Source organism: Marmota flaviventris, chromosome 13, assembly GCF_047511675.1.
Source record: "Marmota flaviventris isolate mMarFla1 chromosome 13, mMarFla1.hap1, whole genome shotgun sequence".
Classification (NCBI taxonomy): domain Eukaryota; kingdom Metazoa; phylum Chordata; class Mammalia; order Rodentia; family Sciuridae; genus Marmota; species Marmota flaviventris.
The window spans coordinates 58,474,528-58,494,848 of NC_092510.1; the positions used below are offsets into that span (position 1 = coordinate 58,474,528).

Below are 20,321 nucleotides of genomic sequence, written 5' to 3' on the forward strand. Positions count from 1 at the left end.
TCCTGCATGCAACTACATGTTTTTATTTTTAATTTATTTTTACAAAAAAAAAATCCATCCCATTTAATTTCCTATTACATGCACTAAGGAAATCAAGAACATCAGGCCCTAGGATGATGCTCTAAGATTCCAGCTCAGGTCCCCTCTAAGATTGCATATGCATCCACTCACACCATTGACCTAAGCAGAACTACACATGCATGCATAAGGCAGGATGGGAGGAGGGGCTGGTCAAAAAATTGCCATCAACTGGAAACTGGGGACCCAGAAAACCCCTCTGCTGTAGGATGAAGAAAGGTCAAAATTAAACCAAGTCAGAACACAGGACAAAAGTAGGAATGTCAGACCAGAAATTGGATAGATGAAGACAGTGAGATGCAAGGGAAGATTTGGGAAAGCAAACTCAGAAGGGAACATCTTTAATGGGAACTCATATGGACAGAGGTTTTGTGACTTTTGTGATATACTGAGGCTATAGCAATATGCTCAGCATTACCTCTGCATTCTGTGCCCTGTACTAAGGGAAATACCCCTAACTAGCCCTGCCCATTGACACTCTTAAGGACTTTCACCTGTAACTAAAAGGAAATGTTCCCTACAACACACACAAAGTTAGGTCCTGCAAAGGCCAAAGTTAGGCCAAGCACAGAAAGTCTCCGTAACTCTTCTTGGTGAAACTAAGGCCAAAGAAGCTCATCACAGCTGCCATCTCATCCTCCTCCTCAAATATCAAGTCTTCCTCAGCCTTTTTTTCCTTCTCCTTCTGTGACTCTTTCTTGTGGACACTAGCCATTTCCTCCTCTTCTCTGAGTTCCTTCAACCTCTTCTCAAAATCACAATCCTTCAGCTTTCTTCCATCTTTTTTCGTTGACCTCAAAATGTTTCTTCATTTGATCTAGGGAGGAATGTTCCACATGCATAGACAAACCCGGGTTTCATAGACATTCCCTACCATTCATGAGATCCAGGAAGTTGATGCAGTCTTCCATCACACAGTCACAGACATGGTAGTAATACCCTCCCATCTCAGACCTTGGAGTGGTCTTATAAATGATTATTTTCTCCCAAGCTTAGATTTCAAGTCCATTTTCTAGTCCCTGTGCTACAGAAGTGCACTGGTTTTTCATCCTTCTTTTTTTTGCTCTTCCTTGAGCCTCTCCTTAGGGAGATTCTCTCATTCATCTTTGTCCTATTTTTGGCTAAAACCCAAATTCCATAAAAGCAATCTGAGTCTATAAGGCAAGATCACCTCCGTAAGTGTCGTTTTGGATTCTCACAGCTATCTGTTTTTAATGTTGATTGTGTTCTGTGCTGTTACTGTAAATTTGCTATTAAAATACATTAAACTATTTAGAAAAAGATATAATGACAGAAAACTCCAGAAATCTGGAGAGGGAGATGAACATTAAGATCCATGAAGTCCTAAGAACTCCAAATTAAAAATCAATATGTAACATTAACAAAACATGTGTTTCAATTAATGCAAATCTTCTAGCCATATTACAACCAGATTCTCCAATGTTAAAGACAGAATTTCATTTTTTGAAAGCCTGAATAGTATTCCATTGTGTACATATGTACACCTCATTTCCCTCTCTATTCATTCATTGAATAGATAGTTTGATTCCTGTAACTTGGCTATTAAGAACAATACTTCAATAAACATGGGAGTGCAGGTATCTCATTTACATACTATTATAAATCCTTTGGATTTATACCCAGAAGTGAGGTTTCTGAGTTATAAGGTAATCAATCATCTTATTTTTTAGTTTCTTGAGAAACCTTAATAGTTTTTCATAGAGGGCATGGGTACTGGGGATTGAACACAGAGGCATTTAACCACTGAGCCATATCCCCAGCCTATTTTGTATTTTACTTAGAGACAGGGTCTCACTGAGTTGCTTAGAGCCTCGCCTTTTCTGAGACTGGCTTTGAACTTGCTATCCTCCTGTCTCAACCTTCAGAGCCTCTGGGATTACAGCAGCAGCACCACCATGCCCGGATGGCTATACTAATGGTTGTACTATTAAATTTTTGCCAATAGTGTACAGAGTCCTCTTTTCTTCACATTCTTGTCAACACTTCTTATTTGTCATAGTTTTGATAATAGCCATCCTATTATTATCACATATGAGGTGATGTAACACTGTGATTTTAATTAGTATTTCCCCAAAGATTTTTTTTCATATATCTGTTTGCCATCTATTTTTGATAATGTGACAAAACCGAGGGCATTATGCTAAGTAAAACAAACTATCACAGAATTAAAAACATTGTACATGTGGAATCTAAGACAACCAAACTTATAGAAACAGGAGAAGGGTGGTTACAAGAGGCTGGAATTGATCCCTTCATTTCATGGATTTCTGCTTGACTTTTTTTTCAGAATCTCTATCTCTATTGAAGTGATCTTTCACTTTCTGTATTTTCTTTCTGATTTCACTGTTTATGTCACTCTTTACCTTGCAGTTCAGTTTTTATAAGGAATTATAAATTCCGTCTCTGACATTTCTTCCTCTGTGGTGTCAATGGATTCTGTTATGAAGTATTTTGGTTTGTTTGGGGAGATTTGTTCCCTTGCTTTTTCATGTTTTTTTTTTTTTTTTTTTTTTGTGGGTGTGTGTGGGTGTGTCTACCCACCTAACAATATGGATCTTAGGCAGTGTAGAGTTTCTACCCTGTGGACTTATAGTGTCCCTGAAGGCTTCCATTCGCTCATGGATTAGGACTACACAAATAACAACAACCACCAATGCGAATAGTATAAAGCATTAAACTAAATAGTTTCTGCTGTGACATCTACAATGTTAATTGTCACAATAAAGAGAAATGATGTGATTAGTTGTTGCCCATAGTAAAAACAGTAAGTTTGCAAAAGGATTTACAATTATGAATGGTGGACAGAGAGGAAACAGAAGTGATGTAGGCTGTGATGATTATGAGAGAGGAGAAAAAAATAGGAGTATAAAATTAAAGGAAGAGGGAAAGAGAAAACAATTGAGACTGGCTATTAGCAGAAGAAAACAGAGAAAGAGAATCAAGAGAAACAGATAAGGGAGAGAAAAACATATAAAATAAAAATTTTAAAAAATAAAATAATATAAAACAAAACTGAAAAACACTAATCAAACATCCCAGCCCTCAAGAGACTGAGCCATGAAAAATGACTACCTTCGAAAAACGAATAGAAATTAGAAAAAAAGAAACAAATTTGAATACTTATGTGACCATGAACCATTGATGTCAAAATTAAACAGAGAAAATTAAAAAGAAAAAAAATTAAACAGGCAAAGATTAACATCATAAACAACAGAAAGATCTGGATGAAGAGTTAGGATTGTTTCTGTGGGAGTTCAAAAAATTCTCAGATTCCCTTCTCAGCAGCATCAGGTGGGATTGGATGGAGTGTGATGTCTGCTTCACCCTCAATGTAGAGTTGCTGGAGTGTAAGAAGAAATCCTATAGATTGAGCTCCTGAAAGCATGGTTTGGGCTTAGGTAGGCTCCAGGTTCTTTGTTGAATGGTGTTTGATCTGAAGATTTTAAATCATCACAGCTCCAGGGCCCAGCAGTTGCTGGCCTCAATGGGAGACCACATCTCAGGGATCTCCCCTGGATTCCACTGATGCACTGGAGGAGCCAATCCTTAGCTCTCACCATCATCTGCAGACCCCATGTTTTCTGGTCTTGCGGGTTCCCTCTCCAAACTCAATCACTCCTACCCTCACCCTTTCAAATTTCCTGCCAGGCCTGTCTTTCCCAGACCATCTGGCACTATAAGTGGCCATGCTGTGGGGGAGCAGGAGGAGCTTGATGGGTTTCCACAATCTGTATTCCCCTATGTAAACCTCTCTCCACATTTGATTTTCTCCTGGTCACTTAGGCACACTATGTCATGCTGTATGGATTTGTCAGGCCTGGGCCAAGCTCAGGTTTGCCAGGAATAGACTCTCCCCCAGCTACTGGCTCCAATTCTGTGGTTATAAACTGGTTTCTTCCTCTATCCTTCTTGGGCAGCTGGGAGAGATGTGGCTTCTTTTTACACAAGGATATTGGGCAACACGGCTGGCTTTCAGTTTAGTGGGGCAGTGTCTTTGATCTCCAATCTCTCTGTACCCAGACTCACTCCAGGCCTCCTAAAAATGCAGATTCCTTTAATTCCCTTATGCCTTCACTTTGCTCCAGGGGGGATGGCTCCAACCGGTTCAGTAGCAGTGGGAGTGTCCATGGCCCTGAGGATTTCTTCCTTATTTTATTATATCCAACCTCCTGAGTCACTGATCTGCTTTGAATGTCCATCCAGTATTAATTCCTGGCAAACCACCCCCGTCCCTCGAATTTTTTTATCCACCTTGCTGAGAAGCTGCCTTTCTGCTTTCTTGAGTTCATACCACGGAGCAGCCAGGAAAGTGACCTACTTTATTCCACCATATTGACTCAGCTAATTTCCTGAGGCGCTTTTAAGTACAAAAGAAATAGCCAATTTAAGTTTTCAGGACAAAAGGGAAGATTACTCTGTAAAAATATTATGACTATGTAATTTTGAGTAGGATCTCTTTCTGTGAAACGGTCATGTGGACATTATTCAGTAGGTCAACTAGACAGAGGGATATTGGAACTCCTTGTTTGTGATACTTGCTTGAGTCTTATTCTCATGAACTCTCATTGTTTCTGGGTACTTCTTTCCTCTTTTGAACCATTTCAGTGTATAAATTCTTTGCTGTCCTCGGAGATGTCATTTTTAGCCACTGTTAGTTCCCTGCATCACTTGCCCTTTGATCTCAGTGGATCATCCATTCAAACTTATTTTCTTATCAACTGTCACCTTATTGTTCGCTCAAGTGGTTTCCCATTTCATCCTTTGTGATGGTCATTCCAGTATATTATTACTTTGGATACATTTATGTCACCATGACTCTAAATTCTAGCAGACATCCACTCACTTTTCAATTACCAGAAGTGAAGTAATCTTCATTAGAATGACTTAAGTCTGTGACATTGGAACTTTTCAAAATGTATTTGATATCTTAGTTTTATCATGTGTGCACATTTGTATACACATAAAAGCTTAGCTATTTACATGATGGGTGTAACCCATGGAAAGATTTCTCAGGGAGTACTTACTTATTTTTTTCTCTCTGAAACATTTCACTTCAAATAGAGTTTTAATTGTATTGGCTCTAAGTGAATGTAAACCAAGTTAGTATTGAACCAGTGGATGGAAAAATCCTTATCATTGAACAATGAAACAACTTGAATTCTTTTTACCCCTTTTGCCATCTGGTATCTGTGCTCATATTTGAAACATCAACCATTCAGGAAAGAGTTGTTGTTTTTTTTTTTTTTTTTTTTTTTTGGTATCCAGTAGGCAGAAGCTTTCTCTGAAGACTGGTGCTTATCTTAAAAAAAAAAAAAAAAAAAGATAAAATGCTATAAATACAAATGGAGTCCTGAACTAATATTTGACAGTCACATAAAAGCTTAAGAAAATGCAGAGTACAAAGTGAGTCTAAGGAGATGCCATTTTCAATTTATTTTCATAATCTAATTCTGCATTGCTTGTAAAGGTTAATCTAAATCCAGCAGAACCAAGCCTGTCCACTGTTTGTTTGTTATAGGCACTGCTACATTATTCTAAATGCAACAAAATGAGCATAGCCCTTGTTCACAACCCAGTTATTATTTTTTTTACAATTGTAGCAGATATGATTTTCGTGTGTGACCCTCAAATTATCAGTAGTCATAGCATCTATAATGGTAAAATATTTCTCAGAAAACATCCAGAAAAGAATTTGTAATATTCATTTTGAAAATATAACACAATAAGTTTACATTCTATTTATTTAAATAATTTTGGAGATTATCTTTTTCTGCATGTCCACCTACTTGGAGGGGAATGAAAGCCAAAGGACTTAAAATAGCTGAAATGTTAATTTACATAGTAGTCTAAGGAAAAATCTATTTAACATTCAGAACTTCACCCCTAAGAGTCAAACATTACAGTATCTGGGAGAGGTATTTTTTAGATTTCCTGGTGTTTTTTTTTTTTTCACATCTAGAACGACTTATCTCCATTTTTCTATGAATTTTCTTTTATAAACAAAACCTAAATAATTAATGTGGTGATTCTTTTGTACTTGAGACCAAATCTTTGGTCTAAGTGTAGATCTTTTAGTATGTGTGATATTTGCTTTTCCTTTTCAAATTAGCTCACCTCTGAGTAGACTTGGAAGACTATTTATTCTGTCCTGGGGTTGTGTGTTCCATTTGGGGACTTAATAGTAACTCCTGGATTTGTGGTTGAGTGGACCAATTCCAGACATTTCCTCTATAGGGATAGTTAAGAAAATCTTATCAACTGTTCTTTAGATTTAGAAATAATTTGCTCACTGAACAGTCAGTCTTTGATGGACAAGCTTAAGAAGATTACAGATAACACTCATTAGGTAAAAGTTAAGTGCCTTCCCATATAAACTTGAACCGTTATCCATTGACTTAATCTAATTCTGGTCCACCTACTTGGCTTTAAGACAGACCCTTTATCGTTCATCTTTCTTTAATTTGTATTTCAGGTGTTAAAGTGCTTTTGGGCTGGGTGGGGGGCAGTGATGTCCTCAGCCTAACCACGCAATGGGCAGAGAACTGAGATTGTTCTCAGAAGCCACGGGAAGCCTCACAGGGAACCTGAGCTTCATCCCCTCTCCCTGGTAGCCTCCAGTCTTCTTGCAGAAGCTCTGATGGCAGTGACTGAGAAGTCTTTTCCTTCAGCAACGTGGTGTCTATTGCTCACCACTGGTATGCAGGGGCCCTGCTTGTTTTCTCAATCATCTCTGTCACTTTCTTTGCTCAGTGCTGCAAACAAGGTTTTCTCTGCTTACTTCTTTCTTCCATGGCTTCTACCTAGTTGGCTCCTGTCACTTGATGAAGTCTTCCTCCTTAATATAGATTTTCAACTTCTGTCCTCACTGACTTCCAACTCCCTCCACAAATTCATCTGTCCCAGTCACAGAGAGTGGGCAGTGGGCTGACCAGGCAGGAGAGAATTCCAGCATTGATCTCATTCAGGCTACGTCAGAGGTCACAGGTCTTTATGTGACTTTGAGTTAAGACAGTCATCTGAGATTACACCAATAAAACCAAAAATCTTTATCAAGGACATTCTTATTAGTCATTCAACTTAATGTCAGATCTCACACATCTGTTCATCTCAGCCCTGGGAGGCAGGTAAACAATATCCTTTACTGCTATTGTGCAGATATGGAAGTTAAACACTGACAGAGCTATGACTCAAACTCAGCTCCACCTTTTAAACTTGTGCCTTCAACCACTCTATAATGGCAGAAGCCAGGTCACAGTGTCATATTATTCAAAGCCCTGAGAACTTTGGAAATAGATTTCCCCAGGAGGGGCCTGTAGGCATGAGAGAGGTCTTGAAGCTTTTCAGGAAGGTGGTGTAGCCAACAGCCACCTTCCAGCACTTAATTTACCTGAAACACAATGGGGCTGCCATATTTATCCTATTGCACACAATTTCTTGGTGGATTAAAGATGGGAAACAAAATTGTTTTTAAACCTCAAAGCACTTTTGTAAATACAGAAGTGGTACTGGGCTTGGAATAGAAGGACCCTGGGTTCTTCCGCCAGCCCAGGAACTTACTGATCTTTACCTTTTGAACTGGTCACTCAATCTCTTACTTTGTTTATTTTTTAAACTGGTCAATCTTACTAGTAAAAGGATAATTGTGCAGGCTTAATTTAAAAAAAAAATTAGGTCATTTTAGATTGTTTTTATAAAAGGTTTATCATTTGATCAGAATTGATCAAATTAAAGACTTTTCTTTTTATCCTCTTTTTTTCCTTTTATCTCCAAAGAAAGATTTTGACTACTCCTTAAAAAACAAAAAGAAAACTTATTAATTGAAGTATATTACACAGATAAAAGTACAGAAATCATAGGTTCAACTGCATTATTCCAAAATGCACTCACTGTGAGATCCACCTCCCTACTCAAGCAGAACTCTGCCAGCACCTCAGCACCCTACTGTGCCTTCCCAGGTTCTGTGCTCTTCCTCCCCCCAGATGAGGCCATTGTTCCCACTTCTGACACTGTAGTAGTTTTCCCTGTCCTTTTTAACTTTATGTAAATGAAGTTATACATAATGTATTCTTTGTGCCCAGCTTCTCTTTCTAAATTGTGTTTGCGAGGTTTGTTGCTGTTGCTGCCTATGGGGATAGTTTATTCATTTTGATGGCTGTGGTGTGTTATATCATATGAGTGTACCATAATCTACTTGATGGAAATTTGGGTTATTTTTCATTTTCAGCAATCACAAATAATGCCATTATGAATGTTCTTGGATGTCCTTTGGTTAATGTGTGTATATATTTAGTATATATCTAGATGTGGAATTGCTGGGTCACTAGACGTGATGACATCTTTAACTTGAGTAGATAACATGAAGCAGATAAACCATTTTGGAATGTTTTTCTATTTCTGTCACTAGCATGTGACGGCCTCTTGTTCTTAAGAGTAGTTAATCCTCGGCATTTTCTGTTTTAGAAGTGTGGCTTTATATCTCCTTGCCTATAAATAAAGATGTGCCTTCTTTAATACAAGTGATGAACATTTGAATAGCCTCTTCTATAAATATTTCTTTGCAATCTCTTGCCCATCTTTTCAATTGAGTTCTGCCTTTTTCTTATAAATAATCTGGAATATCTGAAACAGATGAGACTGTGACCTGAGGAAGGTATAACTTTTTCATACATTTATGGTCTCTGTGACTCTCTCTCCATACAGTGCCACATTTCCCCTAACTCCCCTCCTGTCTCTTAATTGCTTTTGAGAATATCTGAGACATATTTTCTTAAATTACCTTTTAGTACTCTTGCTTCTTAAGGAGATTAGGACAAGAACATTCTGTACCACCCTTGAAAAGCACAGAACAATTAAATCATGTACAGAGAGTGATATATTGGCAGAGTCACAGGCAGGCCATACATACTTTTCTGTGTTCCTCCCAACATTCTCTGTCATGTCATGGGCCAGAGAGTTCTAGACCAGGATCACCCTCAATGCCACAATACCTTAACCATCAATGACATCTTTTCCATTGGATATTGAACAACATGAAAGATGGAAAAGAGGCTTCCCTGAAAGGAGGCTTGGCCAAATTTAACAGAAAGGTTTAACAAGAATTGTATAAACACAAGGATGATTATTGACAGTATGGAAAAGAATGGCTAATTCAGCAGTTGTTGACATCTTCTGCTTTGTGGTGCGTGTACGCAGGACTAGCACAGTTATGAAGAAGACACAGTTATGACAAAGTTATGCTGTTGGTGAATGCTCCATCAAAGAGTAGACATCATCCAGTAGACATCAGTCATCATTCATCATTTGTGCAGCTACTTAACATATCAAAACAAACACTGTTAGAAACTCAAACTTTTAATTCATTAATTGCCGCAGTCTGGCTGGGCACACAATCACGAGCCACCACACAGCTTGTAGATTCAAACAGCAACTCTTTATTCCTAAACTCACACCAGCCGTCTACAATCACGTTCTGGGGAAATCCACGTTCTCTGCCCAAATCCACCACCACTGGGCTTCTGTGTCCCAAAAAATACTGTCTGAATCCCGTGAGAACTCAAGGGGAACTCAGGCAGCAGGATACGCCCTATTCCCAGCAGGAATAATCTTAAACCTGGAATGCCCTAAACCCGATTATCCTAAACTGGGAACACCCTAATCCGCCCTGGTCCTTGAGCAAGGTCACCTACATGCAATGTCACTGCAACATGGGGTACGCTGGCAAGGAAATTGTCATACCTACTTGGCTAATGGCTCCCAGCAATTAATGAAAAGGTTATATTAGAAAATGCCCCAATGGTGACTTGCAATGAGGACTTTTAGATTTTTCTCTTGGCTGTGTTGGCATTTTTTGCCATCTATGGGACCCTGCATGGTGATTCCAATACTAATATTTTTATTTATCTCTGAAGAGTGGCATCTTTCTGTTTGTTAAAAAACATTGTTATTATTATTTCAGGTCAAAATCACAAATATTCTTTCCTTTTTCTGTTTTCTAGAACAGACTGCAAAAATGTGAAGAGCTGTTCAAGGGGCAAAGTCTATGGGGGCCTGTCATAGGCTGGAGACACCTGTGATTTATACCCCTTTTAAAGTCTTTGGGAGCATACCATTTTCATGCCTGTGCAGTTTGTAGTTTTTGAAGGGTGTCTTAATAAAGGTGTAGCTCTTAGTTTGATAGGGAAAGGTCAACTAGTGATTCTTAACTAGTTTTAAAAACTTCTGGCTTCTATAGTTATATGGATATATGCACAGACATAATTGTTAAGGGTTTGCCCTACAATTTAGTAAAAAATTCTGTGTTTTTTCTCTTGCATATGGCCTTTTAAAATGTCAGTAACTTTGTTAATTTCAAGCCAATTACTTTTATACTTTTCAAAGCGTGAACTAACATTGGTCATATGTATTTCTATATTAGGTTACAATAACACACACACACACACACACACACACGGACACATTTGCTCATTACTTCTGTTTCCAAGGATCATGTCATTTTTCTCACTATCTACTTAAAAATTTAATGTATGTAAGATTGGTCAGTTTTAAATACTGGTGGTAAAAAGATAAATAAGGTATAGATTCTGACCTTAATGAGAGCATACTGACAATCTGGAATATGTATATTGATCAAAAGTCAAACTATGGCTTGCATTATTTTCACTTTTTTGAGTATTCAGAAACATATTACTTAGGACTCACAAATTAGAGTCCCATATTCTGAAAAATTCTCCAGTTCTGATAGCTAAGTACTATTAATACTTAAATATACATATTAATATATAGGTATAAATTTATAATAAAATAAACAAAATCTTTGGTGTCAAGGTATAACAATAGACTATACTTTTTTACTCAGCATAGATTCAAAATCTATGAGGCTACTAAAAGCAGACAAGATAATTTTTGTTGCAATCTGCCTATATTTAATCACACTATTTTAATTTATTCACTTTCTTCATAATTTCTCAGTTTAAAACACAGTTTTATCTAGGATTTAAATTTTTTTGTATTGTGTACTGAGGAAGTAGATGAAATTTATTGATATTTGGAGTGAGGACTCACAGATGATCACTCTTTTATAAAAAGATTGAAAGAGAATTCTTGTTTCTTTTGAATTCTGTGTAAGTATGACTTCCTCTAGCCAGTCAACTGTGTTAAATCTTGTACCTCATTGCATATCTGGTGTTGTTTTTTGAATATAGGGATTTTTTCATTAAATTTGTTCATTATTTTGGAATAGATTGATTTTTTTTAGAATAAGCCATAGTTACATGTATGAATTGCTCATGTTAATATTTTGTGGGATATGGAGTTTTCATTAGCAAACTAAGAATAAACATAGATAACAGCAGAATGTCTCTGATCATCATTACTGAAAGTCTCATGGATTGATACACAAGGTCAAGATGTCAATTCTTCACAAATTAACTTAAATTCTTAATATAATTCTGCTCAAAACCCTTATATAATTATCTGGAAACTGAAACCATATTAAAATTCACCTAGAAGAGGGTAAAAACAAGAATTAAGAGCATATTGACAAAAATGGTAATGGATGGAAGGCCTACTCTCTGAGTTTTTAAAACTAAAACAATTAAATTATGAAAACCATGGTAATTCAGCCAATATAATTTATGTATCAGTATATGAGATTTTAAAAAAATGTATATGAACATGACATTTAAATCTGTCTATATCTACTTATTTAAATCTTACTCAAATATGTATGTGTGTATATGTGTGTGTGTGTGTGTGTGTGTATGTTAGTATCTATCATCTATGTGTATTTGGAGAATTTAACAAAAAATATACATAAACTGTATAAAAAGATATATAGAATTTTATTTAGTAATAGGAAGCATTATTAAAGTATGTCCCTAAATGAAAAAAGGCTTATAGAACAATTTTTGTTAACGTAGCATGTGTTATATGGCCTACCAACATAAAATAAGTATTCAATTGAACTTTTCTCAAATAAGTATATTGAAATAAATTGTAATGATTTGTAACCAGTTATTGAAAGGTTTATTTTAACACCAAATTAAATCTAAGTATTAATATATAGAAAGTAATTGTCAGAATAATTGGGGAAAATATTGTCCTGGTTACCTGGTCAGAATATATGAAGGTGGTAGGTATAACAGTAAGGGTTTTGCAGAAAAACAGAATCAATAGGATATACATATATCTAGATATGTATCTATATAAATGTGTTATGAGGAATTGGCTCATGTGATTACTGGTCTGAGAAGTCCCACTATCTGTTGTCTGCAACTGGGGATCCAAGATAGCTGGTGAAATAGTTTTGGACCCAGAATGACTACTGGTGGTATAAACCCTAGGAAAGTGCAGGAGAAGACTCATGTCTTAGTTCAAAAAGGCAAAAGTGAATTCCTCTTTATCCCGCTTCTTCTTCTTTCAAGCTCTCAACAGACTGGACGATGCCTTCCCACACTGGGGAGGGCAGCCTGCTTTACTGAATTCATTGTTTCAAATACTACTCTTATCTGGAAATATCACTCTTACCTGGAAATACCCTTACAGACAACCAGAGATGATATTTGATCTAGGTATCCCAGTCAAGTAAACACATAAAGTTAACTGTTATAGTAGAGAAGCAAGTACAGGAAAAACTTCAAAGTTTGTCAGATTCTATGCTTGTGAATGAATGAAAAAAAAAATCTATCAAAAAATAGTATTTTGGGGAAACAGAAGGGATCACCTACTTTCAGGACCAGATTAGATACATTTGTATGTTGTTATTGTTTGGCAGATAGAACATGATCAGTTAGGAAACATATATCAAGCATCCTCTTCAAAGCCATAGGAAACTGAAAAGCATGCATATTTTAAAGGGAGGGAGAAAGTTAGAGGGGAACTTAATGACTGTTCTTCCTGTTAATGACTCATCAAAATTCTTTTCAGTATAATTATTTATGAATATGAGAACTCGTTTTAATTCCAGGAATCTTTTGGTAGCTTTTCTTGTTAGATTGTTTCCTCATGGGCTTCTGATCACTACTCTTGGATCTGAGGTAGTGATGTATAGTATATTGCTCATTTACTCATTTGATAAATATTTATGAAATGCCTGCTAAGTGACACAATGGTGACCAGCATTGTTGATTTAACTGCAAAAAACCTTCCTTGAAAATAGAGAATGGGAAGTATTGGGGTGAGGGGACACACTTTGGTATGTTCAAAGACTATGATATAAAGGCAGTAGCTAAGCAAGTTCTATGTAAATTGTAAAATGTATGTAGTCTACATAAAATGTTAATAATGATTAAAAGTTGAGACTGAATCTCAAGAGAAACATGGCACCTTTAGAAGTTATTAAACAATGGAAGAATGTGATCATATCTGTGTTTCAAAAAGTGCATTTCCTCTACAGTGCAGAGCAGAGATTGGAATGGAAAAAAAAATGATTTAAGATGGGAGAACATTGGAGGCTATTGCAGTAATTTAGACAGCAAAGGATACAAAAAGAATTTGAAAATTTTAATACAAAATTATACACAAGTCTATAGAAGATCCTCAGGACTCATGAGTTTTACTTATTTAGATATACCTTGAGACCCAGAGAAGTGATTTTGGTGGTCTGAACTCTGATGTGGCAGTGGGGATGAAAGAAATGGATGAATGAAGACATTTGAAAGCTTGGTGATAGGATGTGCAAGATGAAAATAAGGAACTATCAAAAACAATTCTTAATTTTCGGACCTGAGCAATCAATTGGATAGATGGATGGTGTGTTTGTTGAGATAAGAAGCACAGGACATGGAGGAGATTTTGGTGGCAATATGGTAAGTGAAGTTTTGTGCTGGTACCAGATTGACATGATTGTGGGACATTCAGGTGTGAAACTCAAGTTTATTGAAATTACCCTGCTTCTGATGTGGCTAATAAATTTTGTCAATTTGTGTGTTCAACATCCTGAGGATAAGCATGATGTCCCATCAAATGTGGTTCCCAAGTAGGTGTAGACTTAAATTTTCATAACAAATAGATGCTCATTGTCTTGCAGCCCTATTATCTAGGTCTGAAAACTAATGCTGAGGTCTGTAGGCCTTACTCTTTTTCTCATCCTTAATGTGGTGGCTTTCAAAATGATTTTTTTCTGGTTCCTTGTGCTCATACTGAGACTTCTGTTTAGCTAGCAGGTTACCTGGAAGGCTTTCAGTTCTCTAGGGAGGATGAATTTTTGGTTGTGTGTGTAGGGTTTCTCTAATGTAGGTCAGCATCTGAGCTCCCTTTGATTGTTAATCCATAGTCTTGAATTGATTATGCAACCCACCAAGGACCTACTAAATATAATGCTTTAAAGTTCAACAGCAAATTTCCTTCCCCATTGTCCTTAACTTGAAAATGGCTGAACAAATTTTTCCTACAATTTTCATAAAAATTAATAAAGATATGACTTCAAAAGAATACAAAAATCACCCTACTAAGAAAGTTTTAGACAGTTATCAAATGACTTAATATAAGAGATAATAATAGAGACTATTTTGCAATCTAAAATATAGCATTTTCTACTATGAACACTGTAATTACTATTTACAGCTAGATTATAGGGAAATCTGTGGGTGTCATAGAATTCAGTTTCAGAATTATGGAAACTCTGTTTGCATAATTAAAGGGCTAGTTAGTAAATTCCCTCCTATTTTCTAACCTATTTAAGCAGATCATATATGTGCCAATATTTCTTTGCTAACTATGGTAAAGGAGACAACTGACTTTAAATCTTCTACTGCTGAATAATGCCCTAATAACTGTGTATAATATATGGTTCATAATTAGTGAATATGCTGGAGTTTTTCAAGAAGTACATTAGATATGGCATAGATACAAATTTCTGCTTCATTAAATGACTTTATAGACTATATTTTGCTGCTTTTGCATATGTGATATTCCCCCCCTGTTTGATAGCAGAATTTCTTTACAGCTTCTTAATGAGAATACCTTTTTTTATTATAACCTTTTTCTGAAGTTTTATTGAAGCTCTTGGTGACCTGTTTCTAATGATTTCATAGCTCTAAAAATTTCTCTCCCTTATTTAAGGAGCTTTAACTTATGTTTGATTAGTGGCTTTGGAAGTAGATTCACAATCTAATTTTAGGAAGGAAATCTTTTCCTACAGGAGAAACAAATTCAAAAATAACCTTGCATATCACAGGATGCCTATGAATTATGGAAATGGCTCACATTCCCACAGCATTTATTAGATGAAGAGAGGCGAAGCCCAGAGATACCTCCTCTTAATTCCATTTTGTTCTGAGTTGCATTTTTGCATGAAAATCTCTAATATCTTCTTTACTAAATAGTAAATAAGACAAACAAGTTCACTGATGGGTTGGGGAAATAATCACAATGTGGTGTTAGGTGCTCCAACTTCATAGTCTGATAGAAGCACAGGTGAGAGGCTGGCACCAGGTGCTTGTTGGATGTTTGGGAGGTTTCTAGTCACCCAGGAGCCCCAGATTCAAGGAAGGTTAGTATTTGGATTTTGGTTTTGGAGCAGCTGTGACTTATAAAGCAATACGATTAAGTTGGGTCCTACTAGGCAGCTGGGAGAAGACAATCTAAATTCTGCAAAACTTCAGAGGTATTAATCCAAATCATCTTTTTTTTTTCTGGTTAGATTTAAATTATTATTTTAATTTTAGAAAAACACACTTAAAAAACCTAAAACAGTACAAGAATATGTAATGTAAAAAGCAAATATCTGCTCTATGTTGTTTTCTTCATATCTCCAGCCCCAACTCATGCTTACCTCTGCACATTCAATATCAAATCACAGAGCTTTTCTTATGCATCTATCCATTTACATATCTGGGTGTACATGTATATGTGAGCAATTAGCATCATTGTTATGTAACTTTCATCATTTAATATGCCTTATGGACCCTTTGATGCTAATGTATTTCAGTCTGCCTCATTCCTTTTAAGAACTATTTATCAATTTAGTGGGACTATACCATAATTTATTTAATCATTTCCATATACAGGCTCTTTACAACTGCTGTGGTCTGAAAGGTTTTTTTTTTCCTTCAAAACTCACATGTTGAAGTCCTAACTCCCAAGGTGATGGTATTAGGAGGAGGGTTCTGGGAGTTGATCATGTTAGTTGGAGCCCTTGTGGTTGGGATTAGTGCCCTTATAAAGAAGCCCAGGGGTGCTTATATGACCCTTCTGTCACATGAAGACACAGCAGAAAGATGGCCCTCCATAAACCAAGAAATGGGTCTTCACCAGATACTGAATCTGTTGCTGATGTGATCTGAGACCGCCCATGTCTAAAACTTTGAGAAATAAATTTATGTTGAATATAAACCACCACCCAGTTTATTCTATTCTGTTTCAGCAGCCTAAATGGAATACGACATTTTTTTTTTTTTTTTTTACATTTCAAATAATGTGGCAAGTAACTTCAAAGTTCACAAATCTCTTTATCTAGCCTCCTAGAGTCAGCTCTCTTCCCTAATCCTTCCCTCCCATTTAACTAACTGTGTTTATGGATATTTTTGTAAGACAAAATCCTGGAAGCAAAATAGTTAGCTCCACTTAAATATTGACATGTACTCCTGAACTTCCCTTCCAAAAACTGAACTAGCTTACACTTCCACCAAGAGTTTAGTGACTTTTATTTCATCATTAGTCATATATATGAATTTTTCTATTTGATGGGAGTAAGTGGTAAATCATCTTAAATTTTTTTTGGTATTATTTTTGAAATAGTGAGCTTAAACATCTTTTCACATGTTTCTTGGCCCAGTGAATTTCCTGCTTTTCTTGTTGATTTTTATAATGGATGTTTTTCTGTAATGACTTATAGGATCTCATTATTCAATTTAGCTATAGTGTTTTATTATATGTTTTGCTAGTAATTCATCCAATATTTTCAGCTAATATTTCACCTTCTAAATTTGTCTTTTGTGGTTGAAAAATTTTAAATTCTGGCAGAGTCAAATTGGTTATGTATTTTTAAGTCATATTTTCATTATTTCTCTTGCCTGAAAAGTTCTTTGTCAGGTCAAGATTATAAAAATTTTATTTTAAAATCGCTTTTTTGGTAACTTTGTATTATTTTACATTAAATTTTTAATGCATGTTAGGTCTAATTCCCAGCCTCCTGTGTGGTGTGGTGAGACCATAAGACTCTACTGTAGCTGCTAAAATGACACTAAAAGTTATGTGTACTGTTTCCAGTCTTGACCCATGAAAACCTTCTAAAAGAGCTCCTCTATGTCTGTCTTCTTCCAAAATTACCATGGAGGCCTTGTGTTGAGGATGGTGGAGTAAAAACTGGAAGGAGTTCAAATCCTGGCATCAGTGCTCAGTGGAGAGTCACCCACCCACTTTGTACTTGCGAACATTTTCTGTGACTTTGAGCCACTGAAATTTTAGGGCTTATCTTCTATAGCAGCTATATGCAGGATAAGACCATGACTTGACTATTTCTCAACTTTAAGCCCAAGGTCTCAACATATTTTATTCAATTGTCTGTCATTTATCCTCTAATTTGAAATTCTATGTTTTTTGTATATTCTGTGTTTCCATAACTTTAAGAATGATTCTAGACTGTATTTCATTTTATTGAGTTACTTATGTAACAATGCCATAATATGTTAACTAATACTGCTTAACAAGTGTTCTTGCTGTCTGTTGGCAGATTTATCTTTTAAAATTCAGGTCTATCTACTTTGTTTTTCAAAGACTTCCAATGGCTCTTATGGTTAAATAAAAAACCTCTAACATGGTCTGCAAAGCCCTTTGTGATGTAGCCACTGTTTTCCTAGCTATCTACCTCTACCCCCACCTCTCTCTCGGCTTCTTTAGTTTTATTGAAAATACAAGGTATTTTTTAAATCTGTTCTTTTTAGATATACATACAGTAGAATGCATTTTGACATATTATACATGCATGTGGTACAACCTATTACAATTTTGATCTTATTCTTGTGTTGGAACATAATGTGGAGTTATACTGGTCGTGTATTCATAGATGAGCATAGGAAAGTTATGTTCAATTCATTCTACTGTCTTTCCTATTCCCATCCTGCTTTCCTTTCCTTCATTCCCCTTTGTCTGATTCAGTGGACTTCTATTCCCCTCCTCGTCCCTTATTGGGTGTTAGTATCTGCATATCAGAGAGAACATTTGGCCTTTGCTTTTTGGTTTTGGCTTATTTCACTTAGCATGATAGTCTCCAGTTCTATCCATTTACCAGCAAATGCCATTATTTCATTTTCCTTTATGGATGAGTGATATTCCACTGTGTATATATACCGCATTTTCTTTATTCAATCATTTGTTGAAAGCACCTAAGTTGGTTCCTAACTTAGCTATTGTGCATTGAGCTGCTATAAATATTAATGTGACCCCCATCACAACAATATGCTGATTTTAAGTCCTTTGGGTTTATACTGAGGAGTGGGATAACTGGGTCAAATGGTAGTTCAATTGTAAGTTGTCTGAGGAATCTCTATACTGCTTTCCATAGTGGTTGGACCAATTTGTAGTCCCACCAGCAATGTATGAGTGTACCTTTTCCCCCACATCCTCACCAACATCTATTGTTACTTGTATTCTTGATAATTGCCATTCTGACTGGAGTGAGATGATATCTCAGTGTGGTTTTAATTTACATTTCTCTAATTGCTAGAAATGTTGAACATTTTTTCATGTATTTATTGATTGATCATATTTCTTCTTCTGTGAAATGCATGTTCAGTTCCTTCACCCATTTATGGATTAGGCAATTTTTTTTGGTGTTAGGTTTTTGTTTTTTTTAGTTCTTTACATGTCCTAGAGATTATTACTCTATCTGAAGTGCAGGTAACAAAGATTTTTCTCCCATTCTGTAGGCTCTCTCTTCATGTTCTTGATTGTTTCCTTTAATGCAAAGTATTTTATTACCTTTGGACCTTCATAATGTTTTTCCATTTTCCTAAAAGAGCTCCTATTCTTCCTATGTCTCAGATTCAAGAGTGATTTTAAGAAGAGATTTCCCTGACCTTCCATCCAGACAAGATACCATTACTAAGTAGTTTTAGTACATCTTATTGTGTAGTCATTGTAATTTAAATATTTATTTATGATAATATTATCAGTAGTAGCATTTTGATATTTTCTCTTCTCCTGGAAAATCCCATTAAATTAAGAACAACACCTGCCATTTATTTTGTATCTCCAGTACTTTGCAAATACTTGACATGGGAAAAAGAATAAAGGATGAATGAGTAAATTAATATAAAATTATAATATAAGGAAGTATATAAGTTTGAAAAGAATCGAATAGAACAATATGTACTGTATGTAGTTGATACCTGAAGACACTTAATGATATTTACATAATTTTGAAAGACAGATTTATACTTTCAAAACTAGTACAAATGGATCTGACATAAGTAGGAAAGACCAAACAAAGCATTGTATCGATTGGTTTGATGTTGTTAAATTATCATCAAGAGGTTATCACAACAGTGTATGAGGGTGAAAGTCAGGGATACATGTAATTTGGATCTAGTGCTCAAATACAAAGGCTCCTCAAGGTATGTGGGGGCTTCCCAGAGTACTCACTCCAGAGAGGACTCAGGAACTAGATAGATGTCTAGTCAGGGATGTTCCAAGACTCAGAGGGGAGTGAAATCTCTGCACCTTCTATCTCATCTATCCAGGACATCTCTAGCTCCTCTCCCTTACAAATTTTTCATCCTAATGAATTATGCTTCTTATAACTCTACGAAAGTTTAGCTCAGCTGTTCACTTACAGGAAAGCTTTCCTTTTACAGATCCTTTTCCAGTCTGTGTTCTCAGTGTTCCCTTGAAGTCTTGGAATGGTGCTATCATCATATCCACCTCCTCTTCTTCACAGTTGTGATCGTCATTTGATACTAATATTGATTAAAATTACTTTTTTGCCAGGAATTTTGCTAAATAATTTATCTGACTTATGCCACTTATTTCTTACAATGAAGTAAAAGTATAAGTATTTATAATCTTTTTGGTTTTTATTCTCAACTATTATTTCTTAAGGGCTTAGACAAATGTCTTTTTATTTTGTATCTCTGTACCCTTGGCACAAAGAATAGTGATCACAGTGATCAGTACATGCAGTTATACTCTAAATATTTGATTCAATTTTGGCTTTGTCTATGTTGATCTGAATTTTAGATGTAGTTTTGATATGATCATTTTAAAAGAAAGAGATGCTTTGGTTC

General features: G+C 35.9%; 1 pseudogene; it reads right to left on the reverse strand.

Annotated features, from left to right (window-relative positions):
• Window positions 1-634: 634 nt before the first annotated feature.
• Window positions 635-20,321, reverse strand: part of LOC114089143 (zinc finger matrin-type protein 2 pseudogene) — a 70,726-nt pseudogene continuing 51,039 nt past the window's right edge.